The sequence below is a fragment of the Ranitomeya variabilis genome, chromosome 1, assembly GCF_051348905.1.
Source record: "Ranitomeya variabilis isolate aRanVar5 chromosome 1, aRanVar5.hap1, whole genome shotgun sequence".
Classification (NCBI taxonomy): domain Eukaryota; kingdom Metazoa; phylum Chordata; class Amphibia; order Anura; family Dendrobatidae; genus Ranitomeya; species Ranitomeya variabilis.
The window spans coordinates 802,873,013-802,877,818 of record NC_135232.1 but is presented as its reverse complement, the minus strand read 5'-3'; the positions used below and the strand labels follow the sequence as shown (position 1 = coordinate 802,877,818).

The window sequence follows — 4,806 nt, the reverse complement described above, 5'->3', positions numbered from 1 at the left end:
ATGTCTTTGGCATAGTATGTGTTTTTCTAACAGATGCCTCAGTCTTGTATAGCAATACACCCCCGAATCTATTATCTGGCTCGAGACAGAAAACTCAAGGTCTTTATACCAATTATAAACCATAGCCTAGTTGAATAACAGGCTTGTGAACAAAAAGATAAAGTTACTTCATGGCAGCTGTAACCTTTTACCTAATTAAATAACAGAATTTATCTTTAAGCAACAAGAAAATGGAGTCAAAAACACAAAATGGAGAATCTAGCACAAAATGGAGAACCTTTCATAATTTGTTCCTTCACATTCCCCCCTAGATAAATTTTGCTAATTAATATCCAGCATCAGAGATACTATCCCAAGCTCTAAGCTCGAGGGGTACTGGTCTTCACATGACTGGTGCCATGTTACCAGCCATTTTAAATACAGTTTCATTAATATCTACAAGCGAGGGAAAAATCTTATTATTTCACAGTATAAGATATAGCAGTACAAAAAGTATATAAGAAAATATATTTTCACCTTGACAATCCCCCCTAAACACTAAATTTTTCCCTTAAAAAAGATCCTTCGAGACTGTCCATGTGATGGGAAAAGGGGAGGTGGATTTCTTCATCCAGACACCTCAGAAACTCTCCCCTAACGAGAGGCCTCCAGGCAGCTGAACCCTTCACTAACCTCACATGGAGTTCTCCCACTGTCCCTAAACTAAATCTCTTAGCATCATCTGAGAATGGGGGGTTCTGTCTACTCTCTTGAGGGGGACATACTTAGGGATCTCCCCTGGATCAGTACCATCGTACTCTGGTGGGTCTACTTCTTGATTGAGAAAGGTGCCAGTCGGAGTTGCTTTCCCTAACTACCTAGGCCTGCCCAAGTATACTTATACGTCCATCATATTGTCATTATTGTCTGTAAAATGAGAAAGGTTGGTTCTCAGGGTCAGCCAATTGTTTTTGCATAGCTAGTCAGAGGGCCTCCAGGGATAATACTCCTATAGCTGTCTTACCCTACCTGGTGTGGTTGGTTCTCTGGTGGTGGGGAGTGACATGACATGCTGGTCTACAGCTCCTTCCCAAAAGGATTACTGTCAGCCTACTCCCAAAAGTTAATATCTCCAGTATCCACCAACCACAATCCTGTGTCAGCTTCTTATATCACTGCATGTGATCTTGTCTGGACAGGATTCAGTGTAATTCTCTTAGGTCGGGTTGCAGCACGGGTCATACAAGTGTTAGGGCCCAAATCTTCAACTATACCCTGGAAGGCATCACAGCTATAATTGACAAATCTTTGTTCACTGTAATATATATATTTGATCCATTCAACATTTTTATTAATCTGCACTTGTGGGATTATAGAAGCAAATCCAGCATAAATCTGGTTCTGGGCTTTAAACTGGTCAGGCACCCCCCTTGGCACTCCAATAGCATCAATATATACTAGTGGATCTTCTTCATAACTCATGTGGAGCTGATCAAAACTTCTCTTTCTGGTAGGTTCATCAGGTATCTTTGGCGTACATATATTGTGTATATTTAATTAGCAAATCAGTATCTAGAGAACTGTTCTCTTTGCAGAAACTTGTCTCGAAGATCCCTACTGGTGTACCTGTGGTGTCGTGGGAATTATAGCAGGTGTAATTGTCAGCTAATACGGTTACTTCTCCTGGGACCTTTAGTTTAGGTTCCTTATGAATTAGTGGGACATAATCTGGGCAATCAGTGGACTTCAAACCTTTCAACAAATTCATGACACAGGCAGTGGTGTTGTCATCAGGGAAAAGCAATGCATGTGTGTATAGATGTGTATTCGCAGCAGCACAAACAATACATCCTACAGAGATATTCTGGACTCTTACATTGTATCTCACCCATTCTAACCATAGGTTTTTCCTTGGGGCTGTTTGTGTTTCTATGGAGAAAACCTCTTGCCAACTGAGACCTGGAATGGGGATCACTTCATTAACTACATTTTGCAAACGCTCACCTGGGCCTGTCTTAGCTGTACTGGTAACAGGGGCTTTGGTTGGTCTGAATCTAATATCCTGGAGCTGTATATGGCCTAAATTCCCATAGTATCCACTACTAAATACATAATTATAATGCCTTCCCAGTACAAATGTCTGCAGGTCAGCAGATTGGGGGCTTTCGAGATTTAGGAGGAGGGGGTGACAACTTTTACCCCATTTACAGCCCCTAAGTGGTTGCAGAAGGGCTGTTAGATGCATTCTCTCACGGAGACCCCTACCCGTTCTATCCTTAGGGAACATGGCTTCACTAGGTTTATATCCCCAATCATCTCCCGTATTCCAAGCAGCATCTGACCAATAATAACAGTTATTGTTGTCATTTCTGGTAACACACATATAAAACTGGATGATTCCCTCTACCACCCGTTCAGTCTCGGGGCACTTGACTACATCACAGAAATCAAATCGCCAGATATTTGCCGGGGCTGTCAGGTTTACCCAGAGAATAGTGGGACCAGAATTCTTATTTTTGCAATAGGGGCCGAAAAGGTAGGGGCGAGGATAGCCCTCAGTTCCAGGATCAAAAACAACAGCAACATTTCCCTTCAGTCACTACTGTGACTAAACACTGGTTCGGTCTCTTTTACAGTGTGAGGCGTGGATCCAGGTGCTCTTTCCTTCAAGTTTTACTGCAGTGGGGGTAACCAGGATCACCGTGTGAGGTCCTTCAAATCTTGTCTGGAGACAATCTCTGCGCACAAACTTTTTCACATACACCAGGTCTCCTGGCACAAAGGGATGGTGTCCAGGAACCTTGTCTGGGTCTGGAAGAGAACTGAAGACAGTTAAATGCACTTTGGCAAGGTGTCCATGTAAGGCCTGCACATAGCTAGTCAAGTAACTGGTACTTGAGCTGCAACTGTTGTGGAAAGAAACATTCAAGATTGGAGCTCCTGCCAAATAGAATCTCATACGGTGACAGTCCTGTCTTCCTGTTTGGGGTATATCTTACTGAAAACAAAACTAGAAGAAAGCATTCTGTCCATGGTTTACCAGTCTCTGTCATTGCCTTCTGAATTTTAAGCTTAAGAGCACCATTTAGTCTCTCCACTTTTCCACTACTCTGTGGATGGAGTATACAATACTTGACTTACTCCCAGTGCTTCCATTACCTCTGACATGATCTCTCCAGTAAAATGGGAACTCCGATCGCTTTCAATGACTTCAGGAACTCCATACCTGCATATGATCTCAGCCATCAGTTTCTTCGCCGTTGTCTTAGCCGTAGCTTTGGCAACTGGGTAGGCTTCTGGCCAACCTGAAAATAAATCAATGCAGACCAACACATACTCATACGTCCCTACCCTGGGTGACTGAATATAATCAATCTGCAGTCTCTGGAATGGGTTAAAGGGCCGGGGAGTGTGTTTGGATGGGGTTTTCACTGTCCTACTCTGATTATGTGTGGCACATATCATGCAGCTCTGTACCTGCCTTTCTGCGCAGGTGGAAAACCCGGGGGCAATCCATTGTTTCTATAGGGTGTCACACATGGCCGTCTTCGAGTGGTGCACATTCCCGTGCAGAACCTGTGCCATCATTGGGTACAGTACCTGTGGTAGGCAGACCTTTTCACCCCTCCCCCATAGTCCAGTGACGGTATCAGAGCAAGCCCCTATCTTTTGCCACCTATTTTTCTCCTCCTTACTTGCCTGTTCTTGTAACCGGACTAAGATGTCTTTCAACACAAGTGGAGATGGTGGGGTGTCTAGGTGATGTACTTCAGAGGCTGCAGGAGTGCTTGCTGCTTTTTTGGCAGCCTGGTCTACCAGTGCGTTACCCTTTTGTCCGTCCATCAGTGCCTTTGGTATGTGCCTTTACCTTTATGATGCCTGCTTGGGTGGGAAGCTGTAATGCATTCATAAGTTGCTGGACTGCCTCAGCACATTTAAAGGGGTGGCCATTTGCTGTCAGGAAAGCCCTGGCTCTCCAGATAGGCCCATAATCGTGTGTAATGCCAAAAGCATACCTGGAATCAGTGTAGATATTTACAGTCTTACCTTCTGCTAGTTTGCACGTTTCTATGAGCTCTGCTTCTTGTGCAGACATATGAGCTAACATTGACTCTGCCTTGATTACCTCATATTCTGAGACCACAGCATATCTGGCACAGTAGCGTCCTTGGTCATCTTGGTGACGGGATCCATCTACAAAAAGCTCAAAATCAGCATTAGAATGGGCACACTAGAGACCAGCCGTTTCCTGAAACATCAATTCTAGACAATCATGTGATTTGGAAACCTAATCTTGTTCCTCTGGATCCATTCTAGAAAGAAAAAGTGTCCTTTTTCATGTCACCTACTCCTCCCCCCTTTGCATCCATAGGAACTAGGAGGAGTAGCGGGGTTTAGGACAGTGCACCTTTTCAAAATCACATTAGTAGGCATGAGAATAGCACACTGAAATCGCAGCTGTCTAGCCATGGACATGTGGCCAGGTTGTACTTGGTTAAGGATACTATACACATCGTGTGGGGTGGCCATAGCCTCTCCTGGTTGCAAGGGGCCATAAGTGGCAAGGTAGGCCTGACACTCTTGGGCTATGACTGGCCCCCCTTTGGCATAACTGTCCACGTCAATTGTCATCCCTGATAAATGAATGCAAACAGAACTGGCAATCTGGGTGTAATGGAATGCTGAAGAAGACATTGGCAAGATCGATAACCATGAACCAAGCAGCATCCTGAAATATCTGGGACAAAAGAGTATGTGGCTTAGGCACCACCGGAGTTTCTGGAACAGTAACTGCATTAAATGCCTGTAGATCTTGTACCAGCCGGT

The 4,806-nt window shown here is 44.3% G+C and overlaps 1 long non-coding RNA gene across 1 annotated transcript; it reads right to left on the bottom strand.

The window, feature by feature from the left end:
- Positions 1-542: 542 nt before the first annotated feature.
- LOC143769012 (uncharacterized) lies at positions 543-4,268 on the bottom strand. Its single transcript, XR_013214187.1, has 2 exons — positions 4,027-4,268; positions 543-2,801 (listed from the first exon to the last, which is right to left on the bottom strand). It is a non-coding gene; the product is annotated as an uncharacterized LOC143769012 (long non-coding RNA).
- Between the last annotated feature and the right edge of the window lie 538 nt (positions 4,269-4,806).